The 20,724-nt window shown below is 36.7% G+C and overlaps 2 protein-coding genes and 1 long non-coding RNA gene across 3 annotated transcripts in view; 1 reads left to right on the top strand and 2 right to left on the bottom strand.

Moving 5' to 3' along the window:
• Positions 1–19,500, bottom strand: part of fhip1aa (FHF complex subunit HOOK interacting protein 1Aa) — a 100,220-nt gene extending 80,720 nt beyond the window's left edge. Inside the window, exon 1 of the mRNA XM_061881234.1 lies at positions 19,362–19,500. The gene's annotated coding sequence lies outside the window, so the exon portion shown is untranslated. The remainder of the gene's footprint in view (positions 1–19,361) is intronic.
• Positions 1–20,724, bottom strand: part of LOC133539140 (uncharacterized) — a 377,041-nt gene that overhangs the window by 251,594 nt on the left and 104,723 nt on the right. The gene's annotated exons all lie outside the window — the stretch shown is intronic.
• LOC133539135 (uncharacterized) lies at positions 6,541–20,624 on the top strand. Its single transcript, XR_009803195.1, has 3 exons — positions 6,541–6,643; positions 17,377–17,482; positions 18,899–20,624. It is a non-coding gene; the product is annotated as an uncharacterized LOC133539135 (long non-coding RNA).

Raw genomic sequence — 20,724 nt, 5'->3', positions numbered from 1 at the left:
CATAATAGTGAGAGTCCAGTCCATAGTGGATCTAACATAATAGTGTGAGAGTCCAGTCCATAGTGGATCTAACATAATAGTGGGAGTCCAGTCCATAGTGGATCTAACATAATAGTGTGAGAGTCCAGTCCATAGTGGATCTAACATAATAGTGTGAGTCCAGTCCATAGTGGATCTAACATAATAGTGGGAGTCCAGTCCATAGTGGATCTAACATAATAGTGTGAGGGTCCAGTCCATAGTGGATCTAACATAATAGTGAGAGCACCCCCCCCCCCCGCCACCCCGAAAGTGACAAGCGGTAGAAAATGGATGGATGGATGTTCCCCAACATCAAAAATCCTTCACTAGAAAATATTCATTAAAAATGTGAGTCTTCAAGCACCTAACAAACATGTTTCTACACTCCAAAGACAATTTAGCGTGAACGTTTTGAGTCTTTTCCACAAGTCCATGTATGTACTTGCACTCCCACAGAATGCAAGTGGAGCTGCCAACAAGTCAAAGAAGAAAAACAAACAAGTCCAGGCCGAGAGCAGCGAAGCAAGGATTCAAAAGAAAAGTTGCCCCCCGAAGGAGGTTTTCTCCTCACATTTCTGCCGCTCTCACAGGTGTGGCCTTTTGCAAATAGCTGATGGCGAGACACGCCCGTAATGATCTCCACTGACTACATATCGCCATTCACTTACGCGGTTGCCATGGCGACACACGCCGGCCGACGGAGGCAACAAAAACTGCTGAAATATTTAAAGCTACAGGTGGAGCCACTGAAGGACAACACAGCAGGGAGGGAAACACACTTGCTGGGTGACTTTCAGCCTGACCTTGTGGGAAATAACATCGCTTCATTCACAGATAATATTATAAAAATACTATTATAAAGGGAAAAATATTTACAATTTGGAAATAAATGAGCAAACAGGTGAAATGTAACAGGAAAAAATTACAAGGTTGACTTTTAATAACGCTTTTTTTTTAAGCTCAAAAATAATAATGAATCATAGTGAGAGAGTCCAGTCCATAGTGGATCTAACATAATAGTGAGAGTCCAGTCCATAGTGGATCTAACATAATAGTGAGAGTCCAGTCCATAGTGGATCTAACATAATAGTGAGAGTCCAGTCCATAGTGGATCTAACATAATAGTGAGAGTCCAGTCCATAGTGGATCTAACATAATAGTGAGAGTCCAGTCCATAGTGGATCTAACATAATAGTGAGAGTCCAGTCCATAGTGGATCTATCATAATAGTGTGAGAGTCCAGTCCATAGTGGATCCAACATAATAGTGAGAGTCCAGTCCATAGTGGATCCAACATAATAGTGAGAGTCCAGTCCATAGTGGATCTAACATAATAGTGAGAGTCCAGTCCATAGTGGATCTATCATAATAGTGTGAGAGTCCAGTCCATAGTGGATCCAACATAATAGTGAGAGTCCAGTCCATAGTGGATCTAACATAATAGTGAGAGTCCAGTCCATAGTGGATCTAACATAATAGTGAGAGTCCAGTCCATAGTGGATCTAACATAATAGTGTGAGAGTCCAGTCCATAGTGGATCTAACATAATAGTGAGAGTCCAGTCCATAGTGGATCTAACATAATAGTGAGAGTCCAGTCCATAGTGGATCTAACATAATAGTGTGAGAGTCCAGTCCATAGTGGATCTAACATAATAGTGTGAGAGTCCAGTCCATAGTGGATCTAACATAATAGTGTGAGAGTCCAGTCCATAGTGGATCTAACATAATAGTGTGAGAGTCCAGTCCATAGTGGATCCAACATAATAGTGAGAGTCCAGTCCATAGTGGATCTAACATAATAGTGTGAGAGTCCAGTTCATAGTCGATCTAACATAATAGTGAGAGTCCAGTCCATAGTGGATCTAACATAATAGTGAGAGTCCAGTCCATAGTGGATCTAACATAATAGTGTGAGAGTCCAGTCCATAGTGGATCTAACATAATAGTGAGAGTCCAGTCCATAGTGGATCTAACATAATAGTGAGAGTCCAGTCCATAGTGGATCTAACATAATAGTGAGAGTCCAGTCCATAGTGGATCTAACATAATATTGTGAGAGTCCAGTCCATAGTGGATCTAACAAAATAGTGAGAGTCCAGTCCATAGTGGATCTAACATAATAGTGAGAGTCCAGTCCATAGTGGATCTAACATAATAGTGAGAGTCCAGTCCATAGTGGATCTAACATAATAGTGAGAGTCCAGTCCATAGTGGCTCTAACATAATAGTGTGAGAGTCCAGTCCATAGTGGATCTAACATAATAGTGAGAGAGTCCAGTCCATAGTGGATCTAACATAATAGTGAGAGTCCAGTCCATAGTGGATCTAACATAATAGTGAGAGTCCAGTCCATAGTGGATCTAACATAATAGTGAGAGTCCAGTCCATAGTGGATCTAACATAATAGTGTGAGAGTCCAGTCCATAGTGGATCTAACATAATAGTGAGAGTCCAGTCCATAGTGGCTCTAACATAATAGTGAGAGTCCAGTCCATAGTGGCTCTAACATAATAGTGTGAGAGTCCAGTCCATAGTGGATCTAACATAATAGTGAGAGTCCAGTCCATAGTGGCTCTAACATAATAGTGTGAGAGTCCAGTCCATAGTGGATCTAACATAATAGTGAGAGTCCAGTCCATAGTGGATCTAACATAATAGTGTGAGTCCAGTCCATAGTGGCTCTAACATAATAGTGAGAGTCCAGTCCATAGTGGCTCTAACATAATAGTGTGAGAGTCCAGTCCATAGTGGATCTAACATAATAATGTGGAAGTCCAGTCCATAGTGGATCTAGCATAATAGTGAGAGTCCAGTCCATAGTGGATCTAACATAATAGTGAAAGTCCAGTCCATAGTGGATCTAACATAATAGTGAGAGTCCAGTCCATAGTGGATCTAGCATAATAGTGAGAGTCCAGTCCATAGTGGATCTAACATAATAGTGAAAGTTCAGTCCATAGTGGATCTAACATAATAGTGAGAGTCCAGTCCATAGTGGATCTAACATAATAGTGAGAGTTCAGTCCATAGTGGATCTAACATAATAGTGAAAGTTTAGTCCATAATGGATCTAACATAATAGTGAAAGTCCAGTCCATAGTGGATCTAACATAATAGTGAGAGTCCAGTCCATAGTGGATCTAACATAATAGTGTGAGAGTCCAGTCCATAGTGGATCTAACATAATAGTGAGAGTCCAGTCCATAGTGGATCTAACATAATAGTGTGAGAGTCCAGTCCATAGTGGATCTAACATAATAGTGTGAGAGTCCAGTCCATAGTGGATCTAACATAATAGTGTGAGAGTCCAGTCCATAGTGGATCTAACATAATAGTGAGAGTCCAGTCCATAGTGGATCTAACATAATAGTGTGAGAGTCCAGTCCATAGTGGATCTAACATAATAGTGTGAGAGTCCAGTCCATAGTGGATCTAACATAATAGTGTGAGAGTCCAGTCCATAGTGGATCTAACATAATAGTGTGAGAGTCCAGTCCATAGTGGATCTAACATAATAGTGAGAGTCCAGTCCATAGTGGATCTAACATAATAGTGAGAGTCCAGTCCATAGTGGATCTAACATAATAGTGTGAGTGTCCAGTCCATAGTGGATCTAACATAATAGTGAGAGTCCAGCCCATAGACTAATCTACTCAGCTAATCATTAATATCTTCAACTGTAGATCCCATTTGCAAGTGCGCTGAAAGGAATTTGCACCAACCAGTTAGTCAAAAACCAAGTCAACTATGTGAACCACTAGACTGGCCATCAAGACACCAACAACATTACAAGCACTATCGCCACCATTTTCTAGTGATTTAACGTGTGAAGCTCCTTGAAGCTGCTGAATGTGATTTAGTGGCAACACGATGACATCATCCGTGTCGATACCAACAATGAGCGTCTGTCTGGGGAATCTTATCTTCCTCTTTGCATGACGTCTTCCTCCCTCATAGAAATTCAGCCCTGATAAAAAAAAAAAAAAAGAGCCTGTTTCGGTGGTGTTGCTTTTATTTCCACGCTTGTGCCACACGTGTGTGATTGTTTAAGATGTCTTCAGCAACGTGGGACAAACTGTAAATAAAAATTAAAAAAAGCAGTTGAAGCAGGTTTAGTTACAATGTGGCCTTGTTTGAAAAGGGAGAGGCTGAAGTCAAACTGACTCGACAGCTTCTCAAGTCCTACTTTTCTTCCCGCGTGTCATTAGTTCACCTGTCGGAACATACACTATATTGCCAAAAGTATTTGGCCACTTGCCTTGACTCACATATGAACTTGAAGTGCCATACCATTCCTAACCCATAGGGTTCAATATGACCTGGGTCCACCTTCTGGGAAGGCTGTCCACAAGGTTGCGGAGTGTCATTGAGGCACACCTGCTGACAATTAGCCCACCGGTATTTAGGCTTGTCACTGTCAGCTTGGCCTTGTCTCCAGAACTCCTGTTGTGCATACACCTGCTTCACCAGACCCGGTATGTTTTCGCTACTTTGTCTTGAATTCCCTAACCTCCTGTGTGTTTATCTCCTAGTCCCCCTGAGGTAAAAGGATTTCTTTTGTTGGACTCTTGCCCTGCTCGACGTGCCCTGGCCCTTTCTCCTGCCGACCTCTGAGGAACCTCTTTTGTCCAGATTTCATGGTGTGTGTTTCTGCCCCATCGCCCTTAGTTATCCCTTTTTAGGGACCAATGTCCCTTTGGGACAGAGGACCTTATTGAATTTCTAAGGTTTTGTTATTATTAGGGACCGATGTCCTTTTGGGACGAAGGACCCTATTGAATTTCTAAGGTTTTATTATTATTATTATTATTATTTATTATTCCGCCGCCTCTTTGAGCTGTAATTTGACCGCCTTAACATGCTTCAAAACTCACCAAATCAACGTGCCCTGGCCCTTTCTCCTGCCGACCTCTGAGGAACCTTTTTTGCCCAGATTTCATGGTGTGTGTTTCTGCCCCATCGCCCTTCGTTATCCCTTTTTAGGGACCGATGTCCCTTTGGGACAGAGGACCTTATTGAATTTCTAAGGTTTTTTATTATTAGGGACCGATGTCCCTTTGGGATGGAGGACCCTATTGAATTTCTAAGGTTTTATTATTATTATTCTTTATTATTGTACTGCTGCCTCTTTGAGCTGTAATTTGACCCCCTTAACATGCTTCAAAACTCACCAAATTCAACACACACATCAGGACTGGCAAAAATTGCCATCTAATCAAAACACCAAAACCCAAAACTCAAAATTGCGCTCCCTAGGAAGAAAACACAGACAAAACTGTCTGTAACTTCCAGTAGGAATGTTGTAGAAACATGAAACAAAAACCTCTACGTAGGTCTCAGTTAGACCTATATTTTATCCACTGAGACCCCCTCCCCCACCCCCTCCGGCTAAAACCAACAGGAAGTTTGCTATTCCCACTTCAATGCAAAAGTTGGCTAAAAAATTTCGCTTTTTTTCCAAACATTATCTCCTGAGGCCGTTTGTCATTTTGGCTTAAAATAAGCAGAGAAGAGAGATTGAACCCTTCTGATTAAAAGTTAAAGAGTTTTAATTACTACCCCGGTTTGGATTTTATAAGCCCGCAAAGAACCATTGCACTGCTGCTGTTGTCACAAAATGGCGGCTTTCTGCTCAGACAAAACTGTAGGACTGTCATGCACACATGAAACAAAAACCTCAATGTAGGTCTCACTGAGACCTATACTTCATACACTGACCGCCCCCAACTAGAATCAACAGGAAGTTTGCTATTCCCACTTCAACACAACAACTGCATTACATTCACCATGCGTTAGTCTCAAAATGGCGGCACCAAGGCGTCCTTATGAGTGAAGTGAATTATATTTATATAGCGCTTTTTCTCTTGTGACTCAAAGCGCTTTACATAGTGAAACCCAATATCTCAGTTACATTTAAAGCAGTGTGGGTGGCACTGGGAGCAGGTGGGTAAAGTGTCTTGCCCAAGGACACAACGGCAGTGACTAGAATGGTGTAAGCGGGGATTGAACCTGCAACCCTCAAGTTGCTGGCACGGCCGCTCTACCAACTGAGCTATACCGCCCCAAACCACTTTACAACTGTTATTACTATGAGACTGATGTATAACACATGTGCATACGACTTTTTCTCTGTGTAATAATCCATCCATCCATCTTCTACCGCTTATCCGGGCTCGGGTTGCGGGGGCAGCAGCCATAGCGGTCCCGTCCATCGCTGCACGCAGCTTTAAAAGTCTAATTAGATTTTTTTAATTTTTGTAATTCCACCTCGTCTCCCGACTCTGCATCCTGGGGTCACCCCCACTTGACCAAAACCTTAACAGAGAGCGGCCCATTCTTTCACAAATGTTTGTAGAAACAGTCTCCATGCCTAAGTGCTTGATTTGATACACCTGTGGCCTGGACACCTGATTCTCATCTTTTGGCAATATAGTGTATGTCCAGCACAGAGGAACAAATACATGCATTGAGTGAAAATAATACAGAAATATTTCCTTTGTGTGTTTCAAATGTCAAAGGAGGTGAAAGGGGAGATCTTTCTGGCTAATCCCAAACTCGAGACACCGCTGATCCCTGAAAGTGAAGCTGTTGTTTTCTTCAATTTGCAATTCAACATTCACGTAAGGCTGGGCGATAGGGCTGTTTTTCAATATGTGGATATTTTTAGGCCATGTCACGATACACCTTACATGTATCTGGATATTTTGCCTCCAAACATATTGCTGGGTGTTGTGGACAAACAGCTCCATTTGTGTTTCATCTGACCACAGAACTTTCCTCTTATCTTTGTCTATGTGATCAGCAAACTTTAGACGAGCCTGAAGGTGTGGCTTCTGGAGCAAGGGCTTCCTTCTTGCATGGTAGCCTCTCAGTCCATGGCCATGCAAAATACGCACCTACATGTATGTTCTCCAGTGTAGGGTTGTCCCGATACCAATATTGTAGTACCAGTACCAAAATGTATTTTGGTACTTTTCTAAATATAGGGGACCACCATTTTTTTTATTTTTGGCTTTATTTTAGTAAAATATCTGATGGTACATGAAACATATGTTTATTATTGTTTTTTTACTCCTTAAATAAAATAGTGAACATACTAAACAAATGTTTACAAATCTATTTCGGTACTTTTCTAAATATAGGGGACCACAAATGTTTTAATTTTTGGCTTTATTTTAGTAAAATATCTGATGGCACATGAAACAAATGTTTATTATTGTTTTTTTACTCCTTAAATAAAATAGTGAACATACTAAACAAATGTTTACAAATCTATTTCGGTACTTTTCTAAATATAGGGGACCACAAATGTTTTAATTTTTGGCTTTATTTTAGTAAAATATCTGATGGTACATGAAACATATGTTTATTATTGTTTTTTTACTCCTTAAATAAAATAGTGAACATACTAAACAAATGTTTACAAATGTATTTCGGTACTTTTCTAAATATAGGGGACCACAAATGTTTTTATTTTTGGCTTTATTTTAGTAAAATATCTGATGGTACATGAAACATATATTTATTATTGTTTTTTTACTCCTTAAATAAAATAGTGAACATACTAAACAAATGTTTACAAATCTATTTCGGTACTTTTCTAAATATCGGGGACCACAAATTTTTTTATTTTTGGCTTTATTTTAGAAAAATATCTGATGGTACATGAAACATATGTTTATTATTGTTTTTTTACTCCTTAAATAAAATTGTGAACATACTAAACAAATGTTTACAAATCTATTTCGGTACTTTTCTAAATATAGGGGACCACAATATTTTTTATTTTTGGCTTTATTTTAGTAAAATATCTGATGGTACATTAAACATTTGTTTATTGCTGTTTTTTTACTCCTTAAATAAAATCGTGAACATACTAAACAAATGTTTACAAATGTATTTCGGTACTTTTCTAAATATAGGCGACCACAAATTTTTTTATTTTTGGCTTTATTTTAGTAAAATATCTGATGGTACATGAAACATATGTTTATTATTGTTTTTTTACTCCTTAAATAAAATTGTGAACATACTAAACGAATGTTTACAAATCTATTTCGGTACTTTTCTAAATATAGGGGACCACAACATTTTTTATTTTTGGCTTTATTTTAGTAAAATATCTGATGGTACACGAAACATTTGTTTATTACTGTTTTTTTACTCCTTAAATAAAATCGTGAACATACTAAACAAATGTTTACAAATGTATTTCGGTACTTTTCTAAATATAGGGGACCACAAATCTTTTAATTTTTGGCTTTATTTTAGTAAAACATCTGATGGTACATGAAACATATGTTTATTATTGTTTTTTTACTCCTTAAATAAAATAGTGAACATACTAAACAAATGTTTACAAATCTATTTCGGTACTTTTCTAAATATAGGGCACCACAAAATTTTTTATTTTTGGCTTTATTTTAGTAAAATATCTGATGGTACATGAAACATATGTTTATTATTGTTTTTTTTACTCCTTAAATAAAATAGTGAACATACTAAACAAATGTTTACAAATGTATTTCGGTACTTTTCTAAATATCGGGGACCACAACATTTTTTATTTTTGCCTTTATTTTAGTAAAATATTTGATGGTACATGAAACATATGTTTATTATTGTTTTTTTACTCCTTAAATGAAATAGTGAACATACTAAACAAATGTTTACAAATGTATTTCGGTACTTTTCTAAATATAGGGAACCACAATTATTTTTATTCTTGGCTTTATTTTAGTAAAATATCTGATGGTACATGAAACAAATGTTTATTATTGTTTTTTTACTCCTTAAATAAAATAGTGAACATACTAAACATCTACTTCACTAATTATTTTTTATATACTAAAGACAGGTATCACATGAATATTATCAGGTTTGTACCAAAATGTATTTTGATACTTTTCAAAATAAAGGGGACCACAAAAAAAAAATATTATTGGCCTTATTTTAACAAAAAATCTTGGTGTACATGAAACATATGTTTATTATTGCAATTTAGTCCTTAAATAAAATGTTGAACATACTAGACAAATTGTCTTTTAGTAGTAAGTAAACAAACAAAGACTCCTAATTAGTCTGCAGTAACATATTGTGTCATTTATACACCTGTTATTTTGTACACATTATAAAGGACAAGCTTTAAAAAATTATTATAAATCTACTTGTTCATTTACTGTTAATATTTACTTATTTTCTGTTTCAAAATGTTCTATCTACACTTCTGTTCAAATGTAATAATCACTTATTCTTCTCTTCTTTGATACGTTACATTAGTTTTGGATGATACTACACATTTAGGTATCGATCCGATACCAAGTAGTTACAGGATCGTACATTGGTCATATTCAAAGTCCTCATGTGTCCAGGGACATATTTACTGACTTTATAAACATAATATGAATTTTTTAAAAAGGAAAAAAGATTTTGTGACCATAAAATAAAATATTGAAGTAATTATAGTATCGAATACATACGCCAGGGGTCGGGAACCTTTTTGGCTGAGAGAGCCATGAAAGCCAAATATTTCAAAAATGTATTTCCATGAGAGCCATATCATATTTTTTAACACTGAATACAACTAAATGTGTGCATTTTTAAGTAAGACCAACATTTTTAGAGTATAATAAGTCTCTTATTCTTTTTAATAACATTGTTATTCTGAAGCTAACCAATAATAAATCAAATGTCATGTCTGTTGATCATGTTTTTGTTTGGCCATGTGCTGTTTGTCCTTTGGACTCTTTAAGTTCCTGTTTTTTTCCACTCCCTTGTCTGGTTTCCTTGGTTACTCATTTTGTCCACCTGTCTCTGGTGGACAAAATGCCTGCTCACCTGCTTCCCGAGCACTGATCAGAGGCAGTATTTAAGCTCGTCTTTGCCAGTCAGTCGCCCTGGCGTCAATGTGATCTTTTTCTTGCTTGTTTCATGCCATGCCAAGTAAGTTTTGTTTGATTTATGTTCATAGTCTGTTTATGCGTTAGCTTTGTTCCTTAGCCCAAGTTGTGCCTCCACTGTGAGCGATTTTTGTTTGTATATTTTTTTAGTTTAAATTAAATCATGTTTTTACCTAAATGCCATGTCCCGAGTAGTCCGTCTGCCTTCCTGGGAGAACGACCCCGCAGCAAGCTGCGACCCCCCCCCCCATTGTGACATAAAATACTTTTTACCATTAATGCGACTTCTTGAACAGGTGCGGTAGAAAACGGATGGATGGATTTAAATGCATGAGAATGTTTTATATTTTGCACGTTATTTTTAGCACTTTGATTACCAGCGAAATGAAGCAATGTTAGCCAAGATTTATCCGAGAGCCAGATGCAGTCTTCAAAAGAGCCACATCTGGCTCTAGAGCCATAGGTTCCCTACCCCTGACATACGCTACTGTACTTGGTATCATTCCAGTGGATGTCAGGTGTAGATCCACCCACTGCATTTGTTTACATTCAATAATTTAGGGCTGTGCGATATATGGAATATACTGGATATATGGCGGGTTTGTCTGTGTGCGATACGGAAAATGACTATATGGTGATATTGGAGTATACCTTCTCACGCAGTTGCTTTTAGCTGCGGGCATTACACTACAGGCTCTTCTCACTCTTTCCTGTCTCTCCTTCTCACTGAGACATAAAACAAGCGCACCTTCTCACATACGTCACAGACCCTCGCGGCGCAGAGAGGTAGCGGCATGGGTAACGTTAGCTGTGATGCTAGCAGAGCCGTGCGTGTGGTAATACGAGAGAAAGAAGGTGCGAATGAAGGACGAAGTAATTCCCAGGAAAAACAGCAGGGGGTCCATGGTCTGGCGGTGGTTTGGCTTCAAGCGGGAAGATGTCGAACAGACAACTGTAATTTGTCAAGTGTGGGGCACAAGCGTTGCTATAAAAAGTAGCATCACTGCTAATATGTAGCATCATTTGAAAAGTCACATGCTAGAGTATGAAGAGTGATTACTTCGCACGTCAACGTCTCCGTTCGGTGCCATCAAAATGTCGAGGCAAACATTTCCACATCAACACCGAATGAAAAAAACAGAATTTAATAACATCCACTATTTGATTTCCTATTATCAATCAATAGACTAATAGTAAATGTCTCATTTGTGGTGGCATCTATCTAAATGAGGGTGCTCCCCCCCAAAACTTGACTGTCAACATATGAAATAACAAGCGTGTGTAAAAAAAAATTTAAAAAATTTGAAGTGCTCCCCCTCTGGTCAACATATGAAATAACAAGTGTGTGTAAGAAATTGAAATTTGCCCCCCTTTGGCCAAAATGTATTACAAATAAATAAATATATATATATAGAGACATACTTCAGTTGAAGTAAATATTGAAAATTAGAAACCAACTACAAACAAAAAATACATTAAATAAAGAAAAATGTTTACTACAAGCAGTCTTTTTCTCACAATGTGTCGACATTTCTCTTATAAAATTGGGAACAATTTCTCGTATTCTTTCTGTTTCTGTAATTATGCAATATTTTCTCATAAAAATTATTACTTTTCTATATAAAAGTATTACTTTGTACCGCAAAATGAGGACATTGGTCATATAAAATTCTGACTTTTATCACAATATTGCCAATTTTGTTGTTGTCCTTGTAAAATACTGACTTTTTTGGAATAAAATGATTATTATCACAATAATGCAAAAATGCGAACGTTTTCTTATAAAATTGTGACTTTGGTCGCCTCTTTTCATAAAATTGCCAAAATGTTAAGCTTTTCTTGTAAAATTGCGACTGTTATTGAGTAAAATTCCAACTTTTATCAAAACATTGTACAAATGTTCAGTTTTTCTTGTAAATTTTTGACTTCAATCAATCAATCATTGATATTATGCAGCTCATTTTTATTTGACACTTATTGAAATATCTTGTGTGACATCATGCACAAAAGTGCACTTTGTTTGTTTTAAACTATTGTAGTGGCGTTCTGTACAAAGTGCACTTTAAATTAAAGCTGCAAGCAGCGTCGGCCGGGCCCGCCTTTGGCTGCTGCCCCCCGCGACCCAAGGCCTGATAAGCGGTAGAAGATGGATGGATGGATTATTACACAGAGAAAAAGTTGTATACACATGTGTTATACATCAGTCTCATAGTAATAACAGTTGTAAAGTGGCTTGGGCATTTTTATAAGGACGCCTTTGTGCCGCCATTTTGAGACTCTAATGCATTGTGAAATGAATGCGGTTGTTGTATTGAAGTGGGAATAGCAAACTTCCTGTTGATTTTTGCTGAAGAATGTCAATTATTAAAATGTAGGTCTAAGTGAGACCTACATAGAGGTTTTTGTTTCATGTCTCTCCGACATTCCTACCGGAAGTTACTAGCAGTTTTGTCTGTATTTTCTTCCTAGGATCATTTTGTCAGTATTGTATTCCTAGGGGGCGCTAGAGCGCATTTTTGAGTTTTGGGGTTTGGTTTTTTTATTAGATCGCAATTTTCGCCAGTCCTGATGTGTGTGCCAGGTTTGGTGAGTTTTGAAGTATTTTAAGGGGGTCAAATTACAGCTCAAAGAGGCAAAAAGAAAAATTTTTGCGAAAATTTTGCTTTGAATGGGTTTTTGCAAAATGTTTGTAGATTTTTGTCCTAGAAGGTAAGATTATGAAATCTAGGTCTAAGTCAGCCCTACATAGAGGTTTTTGTTTCATGTCTCTCTGACATTCCTACCGGAAGTTACAAGCAGTTTTGTCTGTATTTTCTTCCTAGGATCATTTTGTCTGTGTTGTATTCCTAGGGGGCGCTAGAGCGCAATTTTGAGTTTTGGGGTTTGGTTTTTTTATTAGAGCGCTATTTTCGCCAGTCGTGATGTGTGTGCCAAGTTTGGTGATTTTGAAGCATTTTAAGGGGGTCAAATTACAGCTCAAAGAGGCAGAAATAACATTTTTTGCGAAAATTTTGCTTTGAATGGGTTTTTGCAAAATTTTTGTAGATTTTTGTCCTAGAAGGTAAAACTATGAAATCTCGGTCTAAGTCAGCCCTACATAGAGGTTTTTGTTTCATGTCTCTCTGACATTCCTACTGGAAGTTACAAGCAATTTTGTCTGTATTTTCTTCCTAGGATCTTTTTGTCTGTGTTGTATTCCTAGTGGGCGCTAAAACGCAATTTTGAGTTTTGGGGTTTGGTTTTTTTATTACATCGCAATTTTCGCCAGTCCTGATGTGTGTGCCAAGTTTGGTGAGTTTTGAAGCATTTTAAGGGGGTCAAATTACAGCTCAAAGAGGCAGAAATAACATTTTTTGTGAAAATTTTGCTTTGAATGGGTTTTTGCAAAAATGTTGTAGATTTTTGTCCTAGAAGGTAAAATTATGAAATCTAGGTCTAAGTGAGACCTACATAGAGGTTTTTGTTTCATGTCTCTCTGACCTTCCTACTGGAAGTTACAAGCAGTTTTGTCTGTATTTTCTTCCTAGGATCTTTTTGTCTGTGTTGTATTCTTAGGGGGCGCTAAAGCGCAATTTTGAGTTTTGGGGTTTGGTTTTTTTCATTAGATCGCAATTTTGCCAGTCCTGATGTGTGTGCCAAGTTTGGTGAAACATTTTAAGGGGGTCAAATTACAGCTCAAAGGGGCAGAAATAACATGTTTTGCGAATATTTTGCTTTGAATGGGTTTTTGCTAAATTTTTGTAGATTTTTGTCCTAGAAAGTAAAATAATGAAATCTAGGTCTAAGTCAGCCCTACATGGAGGTTTTTGTTTAATGTCTCTCTGACATTCCTACTGGAAGTTACTAGCAGTTTTGTCTGTATTTCCTTCCTAGGATCTTTTTGTCTGTTGTATTCCTAGGGGGCGCTAGAGCGCAATTTTGAGTTTTGGGGTTTGGTTTTTTTCATTAGCTCGCAATTGTTGCCAGTCCTGATGTGTGTGCCAAGTTTGGTGAGTTTTGAAGCATTTTAAGGGGGTCAAATTACAGCTCAAAGAGGCAGAAATAAAAATGTTTGCGAAAATTTTGCTTTGAATGGGTTTTTGCTAAATTTTTGTAGATTTTTGTCCTAGAAGGTAATATTATGAAATCTAGGTCTAAGTCAGACCTACATAGAGGTTTTTGTTTCATGTCTCTACAACATTGTTAGCGGAAGTTACAAGCAGTTTTGTCTGTGTTTTCTTCCTAGGATCATTTTGTCTGTGTTGTATTCCTAGGGGGCGCTAGAGCGCAATTTTGAGTTTTTGGGTTTTTTTTTTTTATTAGATCGCTATTTTCGCCAGTCCTGATGTGTGTGCCAAGTTTGGTGAGTTTTGAAGCATTTTAAGGGGGTCAAATTACAGCTCAAAGGGGCAGAAATAACATTTTTTGCGAATATTTTGCTTTGAATGTGTTTTTGCTAAATTTTTGTAGATTTTTGTCCCAGAAAGTAAAATTATGAAATCTAGGTGTAAGTCAGCCCTACGTAGAGGTTTTTGTTTCATGTCTCTCTGACATTCCTAACGGAAGTTACAAACAGTCTGTTTTTTGTTTCTTCCTAGGGGGCGCTAGCGCGCAATTTTGATTTTCGGGGTTTGGTTGCTTAATAAGTTGGGAAGGTTTGCCATACCGACGTGTGTGTCAAATTTGGTGAGTTTTGAACCATGTTAGGGGGGTCAAATTAGGGTGCGAAGGTGCAGAATAATAATAATAAAGAATAAAGAATAATTGTAAAACCTTACAGTTTCAATAGGGTCCTTTGGCCCATTGCAAAGGACCCTATTTTAAAGAAAAAAACATCCTGTATGGCAACTTAGTGTAATTGGACTCAACATGGTGAATTAGTGAATTATATTTATATAGCGCTTTTCTCGAGTGACTCAAAGCGCTTTACATAGTGAAACCCAATATCTAAGTTACATTTAAAGCAGTGTGGGTGGCACTGGGAGCAGGTGGGTAAAGTGTCTTGCCCAAGGACACAACGGCAGTGACTAGGATGGCGGAAGCGGGAATCGAACCTGCAACCCTCAAGTTGCTGGCACGGCCGCTCTACCAACTGAGCTATGGCAACTTCTTCTTCTTCTTACATTATTTTTGACAGCCTTACTCATTTTACATTTAGTTTTTTGACATCCTCTCATTTTTACACTCCACAATATTTCAGTATTTGACGTAACTGTTTGTGCTTGTGGATTACGCCGAGTCATCATTAGTTGGTAAAATTCAGAGAAATAAAGCCTGGAGGACAATGGAGACACTTGTGAGGTGTAATCACATTAGTGTGACCCGCGTCTTGCAACGTCGTGGAATGACCACGACAACAAATACAAACTCTGTTTCCATATGAGTTGGGAAATTGTGTTGGATGTAAATATAAACAGAATACAATGATTTGCAAATCCTTTTCAACCCATATTCAGTTGAATATGCTACAAAGACAACATATTAATGTTCAAACTCATAAACTTTATTTTTTTTTGTAAATAATAATTAACTTAGAATTTCATGGCTGCAACACGTGCCAAAGTAGTTGGGAAAGGGCATGTTCACCACTGTGTTACATCACCTTTTCTTTTAACAACACTCAATAAATGTTTGGGAACTGAGGAAACTAATTGTTGAAGCTTTGAAAGTGGACTTCTTTCCCATTCTTGTTTTATGTAGAGCTTCAGTCCTTCAACAGTCCGGAGTCTCCGCTGTCGTATTTTACGCTTCAAAATGCGCCACACATTTTCCATGGGAGACAGGTCTGGACTGCAGGCGGGCCAGGAAAGTACCCGCACTCTTTTTTTACAAAGCCACGCTGTTGTAACACGTGCTGAATGTGGCTTGGCATTGTCTTGCTGAAATAAGCAGGGGCGTCCGTGAAAAAGACGGCGCTTAGATGGCAGCATATGTTGTTCCAAAATTTGTATGTACCTTTCAGCATTAATGGTGCCTTCACAGATGTGTAAGTTGCCCATGCCTTGGGCACTAATACACCCCCATACCATCACACATGTGTAAGTTACCCATGCCTTGTTCACTAATACACCCCCATACCATCACACATGTGTAAGTTACCCATGTCTTGTTCACTAATACACCCCCATACCATCACACATGTGTAAGTTACCCATGCCTTGTTCACTAATACACCCCCATACCATCACACATGTGTAAGTTACCCATGCCTTGGGCACTACTACACCCCCATACCATCACACATGTGTAAGTTACCCATGTCTTGGGCACTAATGCACCCCCATACCATCACAGATGCTGGCTTTTACACTTTGCGTCGATAACAGTCTGGATGGTTCGCTTCCCCTTTGGTCCGGATGACACGATGTCAAATATTTCCAAAAACTATTTGAAATGTGGACTCGTCAGACCACAGAACACTTTTCCACTTTGCATCAGTCCATCTTAGATGATCTCGGGCCAGAGAAGCCGGCGGCGTTTCTGGATGTTGTTGATAAATGGCTTTCGCTTTGCATAGTAACTTGCACTTACAGATGTAGCGACCAACTGTATTTAGCGACAGTGGTTTTCTGAAGTGTTCCTGAACCCATGTGGTGATATCCTTTAGATATTGATGTTGGTTTTTGATACAGTACCGTCTGAGGGATGGAAGGTCACGGTCATTCAATGTTGGTTTCCGGCCATGCCGCTTACGTGGAGTGATTTCTCCAGATTCTCTGAGTCTTTTGATGATATTATGGAGCGTAGATGTTGAAATCCCTAAATTTCTTGCAATGTCACTTTGAGAAAGGTTGTTCTTAAACTGTTTGACTATTTGCTCACGCAGTTGTGGACAAAGGGGTGTACCTCGCCCCATCCTTTCTTGTGAAAGACTGAGCATTTTTTTTGGGAAGCTGTTTTTATAGCCAATCATGGCACCCACCTGTTCCCAATTAGCCTGCACACCTGTGGGATGTTCCAAATAAGTGTTTGATGAGCATTCCTCAACTTTATCAGTATTTATTGCCACCTTTCCCAACTTCTTTGTCACGAGTTGCTGTCATCAAATTCGAAAGTTAATGATTATTTGCACAAAAAAAATGTTTATGAGTTTGAACATGAAATATGTTGTCTTTGTAGCATATTCAACTGAATATGGCTTGAAAAGGATTTGCAAATCATTGTATTCTGTTTATATTTACATCTAACACAATTTCCCAACTCATATGGAAACGGGGTTTGTATAATAGTATTTTAGGCTGTGCCATGGGCCATTGAAAAATTGCTGGGGGCCACACTTTCGACACCTGTGGTGTTGTGTATCAGAAAAAGCATCTTTATTGTACACTAGCATTTGCTTGGTAAAGTCAATATTGTTCTATGGTTATCATCACACTTTTTCTTTTAAGCGTCAGGCATTGAAAAACAGCTTAATTCATATTCATGAGGTTTCACGTGACGAAGGTTTGAACTCTCATGTTTGTCTCTTCTTGCAGGTGATTTGTGGTGTGGAAGACAACACTTGTGGAGGACACACACACACACACACACACACACACACACACACCTCCAAGCTGAGCAGCAACATGACATCATCCTGAGGTAAGCCAACACTGCAACACCACACACACACACACACACACAATAGGATATGTCAGGGAGGTCAGAGGTCACACACACCTGTTTATGTGACATTGTCAGATTTAAGAAAATGGAGTCACAGTTCCAGAATTTCCCCCCCCCAAAAATGTTTTCCCTGATCATGAATCATGTTATTTTTCACCAGCTACAATTCTTGTCTCATTTTCACAAAATAGCAGGTTTTCTTTTTGGGTTTTTTTTTCGGTGCAAATTTTTGCGAAAGACATTTTATGTAAAATAATTTTGAACATTTTTTTTTACCCGCTGCAATTATTACATTTTATGGATTTTTTTTTTTTTTTGCCATTTAATTTTTTATAAGATTATTAATTACCAAAAGTGCAATCATCTTTAGTTTTGAATTTGTATTTTCTGCCTCCAGCAATTGTTTTTATTTTCACAAAAAAAATTGAGAATCAAGAAAATAAGAAAATTATTATTACCTAGTGCAGATATATGTATGTATGTAGTGTATGTGTGTGTATATATACAGTATATATATGTTTATGTATATATACACATACATAATTTATATATATATATATATATATGTGTGTGTATATATAAATGTGTATATATATGTGTGTGTATGTATGTATATATAAACACATTATATATTTTTTTTAATGTAAATATATATGTATATATATATACATATATGTGTATATATATATATATATAGGTGTATATACATATGTATATATATGTATATAAATGTGTGTGTATGTATATATATGTATATAGATGTGTGTGTATGTATATATAAATGTATATATGTGTATGTATATGTACGTATATGTATATATATATATATGTATGTATATATATATTTTAGATTAGATAGTACTTATGAGTATGTACATATATGTATGTATATATATGTGTATGTGTATATATGTATACATATATGTATAGATGTGAATATGTATGTATATATATATGTATATATGTTTATTCATGTGTGTATATATATATATGTATACATATATGTATATGTGTGTATATATATATATATATGTATATATGTTTATTTATATATATGTATATAGATTTTAATATTTTAAGATATATTCGTATGTGTGTATATATATATATATATATATATATATATATATATATATATATACATACATATATATATAGATTTTAATATTTTAATATATATTTGTGTGTGTGTGTGTGTGTATATATATATACATATATATATGTATATATATATACATATATATATACTTTATATGTATATTGTGTATGTACACTTATATTTATTTATGTATGTTTGATATATGTTATTATAAATATGTATTAATTTATTTGTTTGTTTTCTGCTCAAATCATTGTATTTTCACATATTGTTTTTTTCATTTTGTCTTCCAGGTGAACTTTTTGAAAATTTTAAGGATTTTAAGTGCAATCCTTCAATCATGAATAACACATTCGGTGAAATTCACATCTTATTTACACGAAACATCCAAACTAAACATTCAATTGTCCCCCAAAAAAATATTAAGTTACTTTTGGAAATTGTCTAATAAAATAAGCATGACAACAAACAATAAGTCCTGATAGTTTGTAAAAAAATAAATAAATAAATAAATAAATAAAAGTCATGCGAATAAAGTCAAAGTAGCTGTTGTTGATCCTGTAGTTGGCAATAAAGTCCTTTTGGAAGCATGTCGTGTAATAACAAACCAAGTGGCTTTGCAATACCACTTGTACACGTCAATCACACACACACACACACACACACACACACACACACACACACACACACACACACACGAAACCAAATTGACAGTACGGACCACAAAAACGCGTACTTTTCTTCTTAGTTCCTTACCGTGTGTGGTCCTTAAACTTGGAGTAGAGAAAGAAGCAAGAACAAATAAAAGTCCGAGAAGGTGAGGAAGCAAAAAAAAGGCGACTTGACGCTCGAAGGTGAGAAGCCGTGCTCAGGGGAGGCCACGCCCATCTCGTCAAACCACGCCCATCCGCATGATTGACAGCCCAACGCCTCTTAACAAAGAGATACATAATAGACAAAAAGGTCCAAACGTTGCACAACTTGGACATTTACTTATACTTTGACATTTACGTCAGCCTTCAGTTTAATCGACTCACTCTGACTGGGCTCCCCTTTAAACCAGCAAATCACACACGTTTACCAAAACGTGTCTCATTGTCAATATCACGATTATGTAATCATTACGTCTGCATTGTTAATTGCACAATCATTAATAATAAATACAAACGATCCAACAAGTTGTACAGCGCGGAACTAAAATGTCACCCTCTAGTGGAAAGAAAACGCTACTGCGTGAGAAAAGAAATACATGACAGTCCGCCGAGTTTAGCCATAGACATGTTCGAAGTAAACACAGCATTGGCTGCTGTGACGCGAGAAATTGGGCCGCCATCTTGAAGTGGTGATGAGGAGCCGGCGAGCAGCCTCTTGGCACATGTCTGTAAGTTTAGAGCAGCGGTCACCAAGCTTTTTGAAAGCAAGAGCTACTTCGTGGGTACTGATTCATGCGAAGGGCTACCAGTTTGATACACACTTAAATAAATTGCCCGAAATAGCCAATTTGCTCAATTTACCTTTAATAAATAAATCTATACATATATATATATTAAAAAAATGGGTATTTATGTCCGTCATTCCGTCGTACATTTTTTTTCCTTTTACGGAAGTTTTTTTTTAGAGAATAAATGATGAAAAAAACACTTAATTGAACGGTTTAAAAGAGGAGAAAACAGGAAAACAATTCTAATTTAAATTTTGACTCTAAGTTTGATTCTACAGATTTTCTAGATTTGACGGAATATTTTTTTTTAATTTTAATCATAAGTTTGAGGAAATATTTCTCAAATATCCTTCGTTGAAAAAGCAGAAGCTAAAATGAAGAATGAAATTAAAATTTATTTATTATTCTTTACAATAAAAAAAATACTTGAACATTGATTTAAATTGTCAGGAAAGAAGAGGAAGGAATTTAAAAGGTTAAAAGGTATATGTGTTTAAAAATCCTAAAATCATTTTTAAGGTTGTATTTTTTCTCTAAAATTGTCTTTCTGAAAGTTATAAGAAGCAAAGTTAAGAAAATGAATTTATTTAAATAAGCGAAGACCAAGTCTTTAAAATATTTTCTTGGATTTTCAATTAAAAATGTCGAGCAAAGCAAGACCAGCTTGCTAGTAAATAA

Source organism: Nerophis ophidion, linkage group LG20, assembly GCF_033978795.1.
Source record: "Nerophis ophidion isolate RoL-2023_Sa linkage group LG20, RoL_Noph_v1.0, whole genome shotgun sequence".
In the NCBI taxonomy this organism is placed as follows: domain Eukaryota; kingdom Metazoa; phylum Chordata; class Actinopteri; order Syngnathiformes; family Syngnathidae; genus Nerophis; species Nerophis ophidion.
This window is presented reverse-complemented; position numbering and strand designations above follow the sequence as displayed.